Raw genomic sequence first — 14,665 nt, 5'->3', positions numbered from 1 at the left:
AAATTAACAAGTTTCAGGTTTTTCCTTTACTTGTACTGAAAAACCTTGCTTCTTGGCAAATTTCGTACTTCTAGGTCAACAGAAGAAACCGAGCAAGGTTGCGCAGTGATTAGCACACTGGACTCCCATTTGGGAGTAGGACGGTTCAAACCTGTGTTCGACCTTCCTGATTCAGATTTTCCGTGACTTCCCTAAATCGCTTCATGCAAATGCCGGGATGGTTGCTTTGAAAGAGCGTGGGTTATTTCCTTCCCCATCCTTCCCCAATCCGAGCTTATGCTCCGTTCCAATTATCTCGTTATCGCCGGGACGCTAGACCCTGATCTCCTCCTCCTCAAAGGGAAATGTCTTCATGACTGAATTTGCGAGTATCAAAATATGTGACATAAATGGCCGTACCTTTTGACAGAATTAACTTAGAATGTTATATTTATTACTCTTTCAAGGGACCATAGGACGTAGTATCTGACATCAATTTGATTTTTATACGTCAACCAACTGTTAAAAATGGGTCTTAACAGAAAGACAGAAAGACACTCGGACAAATTTTTTTCTTCGTTCGGTATACTTACAAGTTAACAATTTTTGGATTTTTTCCTTTACGTGTATTGCGGAACATCGTTTCTTGCCAAAATTTATGATTCTATGTCAACGGAAATTAGCCTATAGGTTTTGCTGGAGTTTGCGAGTATCAAAATATGTGACATAAATGGCCGTATGTTATGACTGCATTGGCTTAGAAACTTCAGTTTTCTTCACCGTCAAAGCACCGTAGATCTTAATTTGTGACGTAAGTTTCAACGTGATGTCTATACGTCCCTGAGAAAAAGGATTTTTAACAGTTGTACAGACAGACGCTCAACAAAGTGGTGCTGTGAGGGCTGGTTTTTACCACAATAAACGAGCTCGAACCAGCGATTACCAACCTAGAGTACTACTGATTTTCTTCCATCTTTATGTACTTTAAACTTCATGGAGCTGCTACAAGAACATACTCCTGTTCAAAAATTTCCGTCAGCCAGGAATAGAATCTAAAACCCGTATGTGGCAGGCGAGCTTTGTGTCACATAGCCACGCTGCCTGTCGAGAAAAGTCGACCTTGTTTTAGCATATTAAAAACCGTCGGAAAACCTGAAAGTCGATTTCTCGAGAATATCTGAGAACTACATCGAAATATTTTAGGGGATTAATATTTGAGTTCTGAACTTCATGTACCAATTGTCGTGTGGTCCCCTTATAAGTGATTTAGGAAATCCCCTGAATACATAAAACTGTCTAGCTGTACCGGGATTAACCGGTGCGTCAGCTGGATCAACATTTTTGTTTTCTTTTCTCTGAATATTTTTCCAACATTAGAGACAATAATTTCGCTTAGTAGCAGAAGTTTTCTTTAGCATAGATCACTTTTAAGTGGGTTTTGAACATTCTGTAAGCCTTGTTACAGTTTAAGGAATAAGTATTAAAAAATTCAAAAAAGATAATTCATATGTAGAGGTATTTTCACACTTACGGCTCTAGTTTTACGAAGATGGGAAATGTAATGGGCCTTAGCCTTTTAGTAGGACCCTCGATAAATTATGGAAAATCGTAGTCAGAATGGTCGGATAAGGGTTAGGGCCTCCATCCTCCATCAGGAGGTGATCCAGATGAATTTTACTTTTCCGCGTCATCTGCACGGCCTATCGTTCAGTTGCGATAAGGATCCCGCACGTAGCCCTTAGTTTTCATCTATCCAAACTTTATGCTGTACAGTCCTTTAATCCGGGCTCATGGCAGCATCGAACTTGAACCTGCCAGAATATTCTCAGGATTTCACCCAGGTGAACGACAAACTGATGAGTGACAAGATCGAGTTTCTGGGTCGTCAGTAAACAAAATGTCGGGTACTGGTAGGGAAGAAAACTTACGTCATGAGAAGTTTTTCCCCCATTCATAAAGTCACAGTGTGGCATGCAAATTTGGTGAATGGCATGATCGGTCCATTCTCGTGCTTTACGAGAGCTAGGGTGGCAGTCATTAAAAAAATAAGTATTTCGTTGCGGCGAGAGTTTTTCACGAAATTTTCTCCTACACCGGCTGCGAAAATATTTTGTTTCCTCCCGCCTACAGAGGGAAAAATGACCATAGTAATAAAATAAAAGATATCAGAGCTCAGATGGAAAGATGTAGGAGATCGTTTTTCAATGTGCTGTTCGAAAGTAAAAGGTAAAGGGATGGTATGGAAGTGACTCTATGAACCCTCCACCAGGCAGTTAAGTGTGAATGTAGAATGAGCCAATTAATACGGTAACTGTTATTCATGGACGATGCATTTAAATGTCTCATAACATTCTCACTCAGCTACCTGGCCTATTTACAGTGATTGACGATACGCTTTTCCAACATGATTCGGTTACAAACCACACCGCATAAATCTCAACTAATGCTGTGAATGCTTTAGACCATTACTCGCAACGAGGACATTTCTTGGTCACCTAGCTCGCCCAATTTACTCCCTGTGAATGTTTTTTTTTATGGAAATGTTAACGAATGATACCCGGAGAACAACTAGAGCCACCAAACAACGTATTTTGGACCGGATAGTGGCAGTACCTGCCAATATAGTGGAAGAGGCCACGCTAAACTTCCAAACTACGGACCAACAATACCTTATATACATACAGTGGAGGGCATTTCTGAGAAGTAGTGTTCAGCGAATAACTTTTTATAGATTGTGTTAACTAGTGGTATGTTTTACTTTCAGTTTTCAACACGAAATATTGAAAATATGAATTTACAGCAATCTATTACCTCTTCAAATCGTCCCGCTACAGTTCTCATAAGGATAAATTCCAACAGGAAAACAGAGAAAAAAATAGTTATTGATTTGACTAAACCTCTCAGATCTAGAGCGTTCTGTTTACAACGACGGTGGACGTTTATTTAAATGAAAGTATACCCTGCATTTGAGATGTAGCTTACGTAGTTGGTGACGAGTCTTCCATTGCCAAATTTTGTAATTCTGTGCAAATTTCAGAAAAAATATTAATCAGATATACCAGACCACATACGTAACTGTCCCCGGTTTATCCACCCATATTTTCCTTTAACTTCCATTCTAATTTATTTGGTCCCGCTGAATCTTTATCTTTAGCTGAGCAGACATCGTCGTATCAGTGTATAACGTATGTAGTATTTAAATTAATAATAAATAACGTTTCACATTTACTGAGAACACCATATAACAATACACTATGTGATCAAAAGTATCCGGACACCTCCAAAATATTTTTTTTTCATATTACGTGCATTGTGCTGCCACCTACTGCCAGGTACTCCATATCAGCGACCTCATTAGTAATTAGACATCGTTAGAGAGCAGAATGGGGCGCTCCCCGAAACTCACGGACTTAGAATGTGGTCAGATGATATCGTGTCACTTGCGTCATATGCTTGTGCACGAAATTTCCACACTTCTAAACACCCCTAGGTACACTGTTTACGATGTGATAGTGAAGTGGAAACATGAAGGGACACGTACAACACAAAATCGTACAGGCCGACCTCATCTGTTGACTGGCAGAGACCGCCGACAGTTGAAGAGGGTCGTAATGTGTAACAGGCAGACATCTATCCAGACCATCACACAAGAATTCTAAACTGCATCAGGATCCGCTCGAAGTACTATGACAGTTAGGCGGGAGGTGAGAGAACTTGGATTCCATGGTCGAGTGGCTGCTCATAAGACACACATCACGCCGGTAAATGCCAAACAACGCCTCGCTTTGTGTAAGGAGCGTAAACATTGTACGATTGAACAGTGGAGAAACGTTGTGTGGAGTGAAGAATCACGGTACACAATGTGGCGATCCGATGGCAGGGTGTGGGAATGGCGAATGCCCAGTTAACGTCACCTGCCAGCGTGTGTAGTGCCAACAGTTAAAATTCGGAGGCGGTGGCATTATGGTGTGGTCGTGTTTTTCATGGAGGGAGTTTGCAACCCTTGTTGTTTTGCGTGGCACTATCATAGCAAAGACCTACATTGATGTTTTAAGCACCTTCTTGTTTCCCACTTCTGAAGAGCAATTCGGGGATGGTGACTGCACCTTTCAACACGATCGAGCACCTGTTCATAATGCACGGCCTGTGGTGGAGTAGTTACACGACAATAACGTTCCTTTAATGGACTGGCCTGCACAGAGTCCTGACCTGAATCCAAAAGAACACCTTTGGAATGTACTGGAACGCCGACTTCGTGCCAGGCCTCACCGACCGACATCGATACCTCTCCTCCCTGCAGCGCTCCGTGGAGAATGGGCTGCCATTCCCCAAGAAACCTTCCATCACCTGATTGAATGTATGCTTGCGAGAGTGGAAGCTGTCATCAAGGCTAAGGGTGGGCCAACACCGTATTGATTTCCAGCATTGCCGATGGAGGGCGACTTTCGGTCAAATAGTGTAACTTAAGGTTTTGAAATGTTGATTGTGATAAAAGAAAACGGCCGCATTTTCCAACGAGAAAAGGTCATATTTCCCAATAATTCTCCAGAATACAGCTTTCACTCTGCAGCGGAGTTTCTCTGTTTCCAAAACTACTGGCAGTCCGTAAGGAGCGTATTGGCAGAAGTCAGACTGTGACGACTGGTCGTGAATCGTACTGAAATCGTCATGAGTATGTTAAACGTCGATCACGTTTTGCCACATACCATGTGTACGGCGGTCGGAGGCCGTTTATACAATGCGCTGCTTCCAGAAACTGCGTCCATTCCTTAGTGTTTTGTGCTCGCTTCCTCCACATGTCTTCAGTCCGCAGGGCTGCAAGGTTCATCGTCAGGTCGTACGTCCAGCGCGGCCTCGATCGTCTTATGGGGCGTCTACTTTTGATTTCCCCTCAAATGCTTTCTTCACCTGTCTTTCTTCTGGCATGGCCCACAGACTTGATTCTTTTTCTCTCAGCTTTTGTAGCATTGTTAGTTATTGCCTCAAGAGGTAGATTTTCTCCTTTTTCCTCCTTCTCCCTTCTCCTTGAAGTTAGGTCTCCATATATTCCTCGTTACTCTTCTTTCAAATATTGATGGGTTTTTCCTTTTCTTGTTTAGTCATGCTGCCCGTTTCTGAACTGTACATGACTTTTGGGCATAACACTCATCGTAATGTTCGCTGATATTGATTTTGAGCTGAACATCTCACTGAGGGAATACATGCCTTTCATTCCAACTGCTATTCTTTTCTTGATGTGCATTGCTGTGTTGTTCTCGCTGATACACCAAGACCCAAAGTATTTGATTTCCCCTCAAATGCTTTCTTCACCTGTCTTTCTTCTGGCATGCGGGTTACATGGCCCACACACTTGATTCTTTTTCTCGCATGAACCTCATGCGAGCTACCTCAAGATATCCTTCCTGTTCTTACCTTCTTCCTAATTGCACGAATTCCATTTTGTCTTGATTCACCTCTACTCCAGCCATCTATGCGTAGTTGTCCATTTTCTGGTACATTTATTTCGATTCACGGTTTGATTCACTTGGCAGTACTATGTCATCTGCATATGCGAGAAAACTGAAATTACCATCCATCTGTACTCTAGACCACTTCTGGTTTTTCCTTGTTACAATCCCTAAGATGAGACTGAACAGAAAACGTGCGAGAGCATCCCCTTGTCTGAGATTTTCCTCAATCTCGAACGTGTGTATTGTGAACCCTCGGAAACGTAGTGCTGCCATAGTCCCATCCATACAAGTTCCAACCAGTGTCAGGGATTCAGAATTTTAACAGTGCATTGTATAGACTAGTCCCGTTGATGCTGTATTATGCACTTTGACAGTCGCTGAACGGGCTATAGCGATCTTTATCAGATCTCATTGTTTTTCAAACACTTTTTAGGGTGAAAATGTGATCTGTTGTCGATCCTTTTGGTCGAAAGTCCGCTTAGTACTTATGTATGTTTTTCTCTATGCCTACCGATGTGACCGAGCGCTACGGTCACAGGTTCGAATCCTGCCTCGGGCATGGATGTGTGTGATGTCCTTAGGTTAGTTAGGTTTAAGTAGTTCTAAGTTCTGGGGGGACTGATGACCTCAGATGTTAAGCCCCATAGTGCTCAGAGCCATTTGAACCATTTTTTTCTCTATGAATGGCTCTAATTTTCAAATTGGTTCAAATGGCTCTAACCACTATGGGCCTTAGCATCTGATGTCATCAGTCTCCAAGAACTTCGAACTGCTTAAACCTAACTAACCTAAGGACATCTCACCCATCCATGCCCGAGGCAGGATTCAACCTGCGACTGTAGCATTCGCGCGGTTCCAGACTGAAGTGCCTAGAACCGCTAGGTCACAGATGCTGGCGCTCTGATTTTCTGAAGATAATAATAATACCTTGAGGGTTACAATCAGCAAGCTGATGCTTTAGTAGTTACCACACTTCATTTTGCTTTTCTTGTGACTAACTGGGCCTCTTACGAGAATGTCTCATTCTTCTTTACGAACTGAATCAATTTATATATCTCTAAGTTTTCACCTCCCTTTTTAATTATGATGTTATTCTGTCGTCCCCTTAGTATTATGACAGCAATCTTCATATATTATTCATTTGTCAGATTGTAAACTTTACCATGACGCTAAAGACTGCATTTGTCTGGAATGTGTACCATTTGAGATTTCTTCTCGTCAATATGAAGGCCATCGATGTACAGGAATTTATCGGCTCTTTCTCATAGCAACATTAGAGTTTCAGGCCTGATTTCTGGTTTTGAAGCTTCATATGAGAATGCAATAGATAAAACGTAGTCTTGTATACCTCTGGATATTATTTTTCCCTTTTTTATTTGTAAATTAAAGGGATGAAACTGATGTGTTTTGTATTTTCACTACATGAGCAGACTGTTAGGTAAAATAAATTTCATCTGGAACAAATCTGAATGAATTATTCAAATAGTTAACATAAATATTCGTTTTGTAATTAAAAAAACACATTTTTTCATGCTGAAATGTGTTTTATTCGTTCCAGACGCGTTTCACCTCTTACTTTAGAATGTCTTCACTGGAATTTAGTATGATACAGTTTTGTATTGATAAGCGATATTTGTTGATTTTAAAACAGCTCAAGTCTTATTTTTGACGCAGACAAGTGATTACTTTCAGTTATTCGTGTTTTTAGCTGGCATCTGTGTGTCCTCTTATCTGGTCACATGCTGCAGGTCATTATAATTTCACTTTGAGCAAATTTTCACGTTAACAACTTCCTTCTTCACAATAATTTATGTTGTTTAAAAGTGTGCCGATACCTGTGCATGTTTTATATTGAAAAGAACATAATTTTTTTAGTTAGTTAATTACTTGCTTAATGTAACTTATTTAAAGTTTGCTGTGATAATGACTGAGCTTCGAATCAACATATGCACAACGTTACAGCTGATTGTATTTCAGTACAATACAAGATTTTTAATAAAAAGGAAAGAGAGCTCAATAACGGAAAGGTACCAGATACGAGACCCGTTCCGGAAAAAAGTATTTATTTTCCAAAGATTTTATTTGTCAGCATTTTCTGGGACCTTAGAGGAGAGTACAGTATTTTATCAGTTCCCATGACAATTTTTTAATTTCCGCTGATCTTTTATGTGGTGGACGATCCTGCCCTCAGCTCTGGTTATTTCACCTTAATGACTTCCACGGCCGAGAAGCGCGCGCACGGCTCTGCTCTGAAACCGTCCGTGGACGAGCGCAGCAGATGCGCCGGAGAGGGCCCCTGCCCCGCCTCTGCCTCTACCGTTGCCGGACCCCGCTAGACCGCAGCCCTGCTTACGTATGTATGAGCTGAGCTACGGCTGCAGTCGGCGCAGCTGGCTCCAGGTGCGGGCGCATCGCGAGTACTGCCCTAGACGGGCGACCACCCACTCGCTCTAGCACCCCCAACTTCCGTTTCGCAAAATCCGCAGCCATCATTAGGGGCGGAATGAGGGACAATACACGTCTTGGGCATAGGAATGCAAATTATACTGGGAAGAGATACAAATGTAATCTTGAATTTTTAGTGCTCAGTGCCCGTGCTTGCACAAACTTTAATGCAGTCCGTCGTCTAGTGGAACACAACTATATATATTGCGTGAGTCACGTGAGACGTAACAACCCTTTTATATCGTGAACGGTTACAAATATTGAAACGCGATTTTCGGCATATTTTAGAGCCTCGAGGGGCACGTATTATTTTGAGATATTGAAGTAAGTGCGTTTTTTTAACGGAACCGTATCCGTTTTATGAATGCGTTCGATAGCTCTTGAGAAGAAAATTACCGTGATATCGCGTTTCTTAATGGTGACGTTCAAATCTGTGGTAAAAAAAGAAAGGCAGAGACACGGATTTAGTGGGGAAGTGGAGCGGACATGTTGTGCGCTGAAAGTCGAACACTCCTTACTATAAATTTTTATTAATTTTCAGTAGCCCAACAACCGTTTTTATACATTAGCTGAACAGTCAACACCGTGCCCTACCGTTTCATTTATTTTGCTACCGCCAACTATTAGTCTCTTCCTTTATTTAAGATCCAACAATCATTAGTTAATCAGCTCCATTTTACACTGAAATCCTTTTGTTTTGTTTTCTAACATTCACTTACAACAGCGTATGCAATGATAATACCCAAAAACCTTAAATAACAATACTAAAGCATTTCAGTCTCTTACGTTGAAATTAAAATAAAACTCAGACAGTGTCAGATGACAGCTCTTTAACAATAGTCTATGAACTTACTACTCCAGAGCACACTTACCATTAAATTTCCACAAGTTAAATCAGTCTATCAAAAGCATTTACGAGAGCACTTGATAACAAATAATTTGACCAAAACTCACGCAGAAATGATCAGCTTACGTACTCATACGATCATTTACAGTTAGTTAACCAAAGGAAGTGCAATTTATAAAATCCAGTTTACCGAGAACACTTACCTATATATTAACTTAAGAGCTGTCCACTGTTTCCGGTAATGCCAATACACACAGTGCTCAAAGTCGAAACATTTCGGTCTACTATATAACAGTACACAGTGAGATGTTACAATAGCAGAAAAGACAACCTTTTATCAAAGTACCATGTGTAGACTAACTTTACTTAACATCTGGCCATCCCTTGGACCGTTCGTGCTTTTGTACTACTCGAATCACACCTGTCATAAAAATTCGAGAATTGTCCTATAATGTGAGACCGTGGCCGATAACGGCATTAACGGTGCAATCACCGTCAGGCAGAGCTCTCGTGCTACACGGTGTCAGAATGTCAACACGTTTGCCTGTTTACTTGTCTGCACTGCAGGCCGCTCATTTCTGCTTCATCGTTCGTTGCTTGCAAGCATGGACACCAATAGAAGAATGGTTCAAATGGCTCTGAGCACTATGTGACTTAACTTCTGAGGTCATCAGTCGCTATCCAAAACCGGCGCCGAAGCAGTTGTGGTACACCACGGGCTGTAGACGACAACGGTGAACGATGGCTGCGGAGATGTGTACGGGCGACTAGTCGTGCAACTGTTGAGAAACTGACCGGCCATATGAACCAGGGCGGTACGAACAGTATCTTCTCAACGACAGTTCAGCGAACTTTGCTATGTATGGGCCCGCACAGCAGGCACCTCATTCATGCTCCCATACTAACAGCTGTTCATCGGCGACGTAGGCTGGACTTTGCACGGCAATACCGCAACTGCACGTCCGCTGAGTGGTGACACGTCGCCTTTCCGGATGAATCACGTTTTATGCTCCATCCGACAATTTACTGTTGTTGTGCACGGCCATGCAACAACTGCCCGCAGGATTCAGGCCGCAGGAGGGAGTGTTATGGTACGGGGAATACTTTTGTGACGTTCCCTGAGTGATTATGTCATTCTGAATGGCACAATGGGTAAACTCAAATATGCATCCGTACTTGGGGACCGTGTCCGCACCGAGCAAGGTGGCGCAGTGGTTAGCACACTGGACTCGCATTCGGGAGGACGACGGTTAAATCCCGTCTCCGGCCATCCTGATTTAGGTTTTCCGTGATTTCACTAAATCGTTTCAGGCAAATGCCGGGATGGTTCCTTTGAAAGGGCACGGCCGATTTCCTTCCCAATCCTTCCCTAACCCGAGCTTCTAATGACCTGTTGTCGACGGGACGTTAAACACTAATCTCCTCCTCCTCCACCGTGTCCGCCTCTACATGTGTTTCCTGAGCACGATGGCATCTGCCAGCAGGACAACGCAACGTGCCATACTCCTCGCAGTGTACGGGCGTGGTTCGAAGAGCGCCAGGATGAGTTTTCCGTATTTAAATCCAATCGAGACTCCGTCGGACCACATCGATCGGGCTGTCCGCGCCACGGGTCCTCAATCGAGATACCTAGCGCAGCTGGCCAGGTCGCTGCCTTGCAGAACCGCATTAACTGTCTTGATGCACGTCTCACAGCCTTCCGAACTGCAAAATTTGGTTCTTCAGGCTTTTGACACGTGGGCCCATTAATGTGACTGGACTGTGTATTTTGATCTGATGATGATGTTGGTCGAAAAGTGTGATAGAAAATAATTCTATGTGTAAGTGTATAGAATCGCCGACCTCTCTAAGGATTTCCTACCCTTTGTAGTGCAATTTACTTACCTCGTCCGAAAGCATAAATTGTGTGTTTTGAATGTCTGAACGCTGTATTCCTACTGCTTTTTGCATCGTACCAAATTCTTATTCTCTTTACGTAATTTTCGATGAATCTCTACCCGTTTCAGCCACAGTTCCCTAGTTCCTGAAGCATCTCATCCCAATCGCAGATATACTTAGATGACACCTCTATCGGAAAATTAGGTCTTTAATTGTGGTGCGAATATTACGTATTGAGACAAAGTAGCCAGAAGTGCTCAAAAGACTGACCACCATAGTGTGCAAAACTAAATAGCGTGCAATAAGGGTAAACATCTTATCTCACAAGGCGCAGGACAAGCCTCTCTGTGGCAACAGTAACCGTAAAACATTTATTTCCTCACTAAATGATTTTATTATGTTAACATATTAATCCTATTTTTCAAATGGAGACACTATCTAAGCTTGCCTGTGTTGCAGATGGCACTAGCTATGTGATAGCAGCCTGAGCTTCAAAATACCTTTCCAGTCATGTCGACAGACTAAAGACTGTACAAAGCCACATAGTTTCGTTCACGTTCATCCACTATGCTTCTACGTGAATACAGGTGAACGTCGTTTACACAGATGACAGTGGTCAAACAGTAATAGGACTGCAGTTACTTAAAAAAAGCAGACACAGAATATACGTGTCATGAGCAAACTCCTCCCACACAGGCCATGAAGGCTCAAAGGTACCGACCGGCCGCCGTGTCATCCTCAGACCACAGGCATCACTGGATGCCGATATGGAGGGGCATGTGGTCAGCACACCGCTCTCCCGGCCGTATGTCAGTTTCCGAGACCGGAGCCGCTACTTCTCAATCAAGTAGCTCCTCAGTTTGCCTCACAAGGGCTGAGTGCATCCCGCTTGCCAACAGCGCTCGGAAGATCGGATGGTCACCCATCTTAGTGCTAGCCCAGCCCGACAGCGCTTAACTTCGGTGATCTGACGGGAACCGGTGTTACCACTGCGGCAAGGCCGTTGGCATGTTATGAGCAAGCTGGGAAATATTTATCGAGTAAACTGTGACTTGTGTAGTGAATCATCTGTGTTACTTCTAACGGCTAAAATTGTCTCCGGATCACCCATTTCGGCTTGTAGGTTGCCTATCTAACCGCTTCCGGGGGTAACAAAAATTTGATTTTCCAGTTTTCATGCAACTATTGACCGAATTTAAAAATTTGAAATGCTGTCATAATGAACTCATTAAGAGGTATAATCTCGTGTTAAGGATGTTACACAGTAAGACAAGTATTACAGAGTGCTCAGACTATATTCGAGCAGTTTTTGAGAATGAGCGAATTTTCATGTAATTTGGAACTTCCAACAATTCTTTTCCTCGCTGATTCTCCCCACTAAATGATGAAAGCAAAGACGTTTGTCGCCCGCTACGGTTTCGATGTTCACCCAAAAAAAGTTCAGTATCGGGAATGAATATATTAATTCTTTACTACCAACTCCATTCGTAACACTTTTTGCAACAGTGTCCGAATGTACCGCTGAACGTACCTGCTAAATTATGACATTGTATGACTCTTTCAGGAGATATGACGTCATAGTCATTGAGCTGCATGGAAAAAAATTAATATTCCAGGTAAGTACGAGTAGGACTCGCACACTGATTCTTCCCTACAAACTTAATCATGTATACAAGTAATCCATCCCTCATGGGAAACGAGAATTGCGATGAGTTTTGTCTGTTATCTATCGATACTGTGAAAAAATCAAAATATGTGACGTAAATCACCGTTTCTGTTGACTTAGAAGTTTAAAGTTTTTTCTACCGCCAAGGCGCAATAGACAAAAGTGCCTAAGTGGACAGCTCATCAAATCTGCTCGAACAGGTGCTCGTCCAAAGAAATCATCCCGTAATAACTCCTGGCTGCCGAGTAGTTTTATGCCGACTGCTTCCTACAAAGAGGGCTTGGGGTTCTGCATTTCTCTTGCATCACGTAACTTGATTGCCTGAACAATAAATAATCCAAACGCCGACCCGTGAAACGTTGTTTTAAAGATGCTGGGCTGCATTACTCTCATTTAAAGCGCTTTACCAATGACAAATTTAGTAACACTTGGCGCTGAAAATCTATGTCCTACACTCTTTCTTTCTCTGTCTACAGCCACTGAGGATGAACTTCAGTATTCACAGCCGCGTCTCTCCCTCTATCCCCCTCACTTACAATTATTTATGTTACCCAATTACAGCGGTTGTCACATAGCGTTCAACATGTTGTCTTACAAGTCCTGAGGTCGGTGACAGTGTCCCACACTCTTCGAAGGCGTCCTAAACTTTCCTTTCACTCTTTCCAATCTCAGATGTTATTTTTAGTGGTCTTTGTATTTCGACGAAATATAACTGTCAACCGTTCTCTCTAGCACCTCCATAGCGCAGCGTTAGCGTCACCGCCTACCACGCCAGGAGGCCAGAGATCGATTCCCGGCAGGGGACTGGGTGTTGTGTGTCCTTCATCATCATTGACACGCAATCTCGCCGAAGTGGCGTCAGCTAAAAAGACTTGTAATACGATGGCCTAACCCCGAAGGGGATATCCCGGCCAATAAATCCCACACGATCATTTCATTTTCATTTCTAGAGTTCATGCAGGAAGCTACCGAAAACAGCGCACATTCCCGTTCCACAAACAAATGGTCAAAAACAGATTCCGACGGAGATGCAATATGTATTGCGACTCTTAGCGTCCGGCGCCGAGGGTGGCGTCCATCAAATCACGGCGAGTCTGACCATTCAATGAGGGCCCTTCCCCATGTGCTTGTGGGCTTCCTGTAAACTCTGATGACGGCAGTTTCACTCACCGGCTTTTATTATCTACAACGTCCTCTCGCTCGCTTAAAGCTCATTGCAATAAGCTTCCTCAGAGCCTTCTTATTTATGCGAACATACAATTCAGTACGAAAATATAACAAGCATTAGAGAAATTTTGGAAATTACTGGGACTGACAAATAACTGACGTGGATAAATTATTCCGATTTGCTTTGTCTTTTTAATTGCGGTTTTACATCATTTACGCAACGGACTTGAAAAACTACTGCATGACACCAGCAGTGCATTCAGACTTTTTCTTGGTCACCTAATACTAGCAAGAGATCACCAGGACATCGCCTATCACAAGGAAGTTTTTTAAAGATATGTATTTAGCATTTCCACGTGCGGCTGGCGAATTCCCACAGCACAAGGCGACGCGCGCGCAGCCCGGGAGCGTCAGAAGAGCACGCATGTCAGCCTCCACGGAGACGCCCCGTACCGCCCTATCTCTCGGGAGCCAAATTGCCGCCGGCCACGCTTTTCTCTGGGCTGCCGCTGCTATACGCAGGAGAGGCGCCTATCAGGAGCAGCGGCTGCTGCTGCGCCATTTCCTCGCGGTGCCGCATTCCGCGCTCCTCCTGTGTTACGCCGGCGTCCGCGGAATGTGCACCAAGGCACGAGGCGGTTTGACGCGGCTAGCGGAGTAGCTGCTGTCTTCTCGCGGTATTTGCGACGGCTGCGGTGATGGGTTTCCTCCTCTTTGTCAGCACGTCTGACGTCGGCCGCATCTCTCTGGTGTACAATAAAACACAAGAGATTCGGAAAATGGCGAATTCAGCGTGCTTACTCGGAGAGGGTTGTCATAACATCTGTTTATTACTGTGTGAGGGTAGTGGACCACTCACGACATTAAAATCTTCGTAAACAAATATTTCTTTGCTGGTTTATAATTAGCTGTCAAGCTACTCTCTCTCTCTGTCTCTCTCTCTCTCTCTCTCTCTCTTTTGAGTCATCAGACATTTGACTGTTTTGACGCGGCCTGCTACGAATTCCTCTCCTCTGTCAGCTTCTTCATCTCAGTGAGGCACTTGCAAACTACAGCTCCAATAGCTTCCTACTGTTCCCTCTAATACCATGGAAGTTATTTCCTGCTGCCTTAGCACTTGTCCTGCCATCGGCTCCCTTCTTCTTGTCAGTGTCTTCCTAGTATTCATTTCATCGACGATGCTGCGGAGCCGGCCACTGTGGCCGAGCGGTTCTAGGCACTTCAGTCCGGAAC

The 14,665-nt window shown here is 43.4% G+C and overlaps 1 protein-coding gene and 1 pseudogene across 1 annotated transcript in view; one reads left to right on the top strand and one right to left on the bottom strand.

Annotated features, from left to right (window-relative positions):
* LOC124613600 (neuroendocrine convertase 2) overlaps positions 1 to 14,665 on the top strand; it is a 1,535,239-nt gene that overhangs the window by 306,262 nt on the left and 1,214,312 nt on the right. The gene's annotated exons all lie outside the window — the stretch shown is intronic.
* Positions 11,490 to 11,607, bottom strand: LOC124614142 (annotated as a pseudogene).

The sequence above is a fragment of the Schistocerca americana genome, chromosome 4, assembly GCF_021461395.2.
Source record: "Schistocerca americana isolate TAMUIC-IGC-003095 chromosome 4, iqSchAmer2.1, whole genome shotgun sequence".
Lineage (NCBI taxonomy): Eukaryota > Metazoa > Arthropoda > Insecta > Orthoptera > Acrididae > Schistocerca > Schistocerca americana.
The sequence above is the reverse complement of the archived record's forward strand: the minus strand, read 5'-3'. Positions and strand labels throughout refer to the sequence as shown.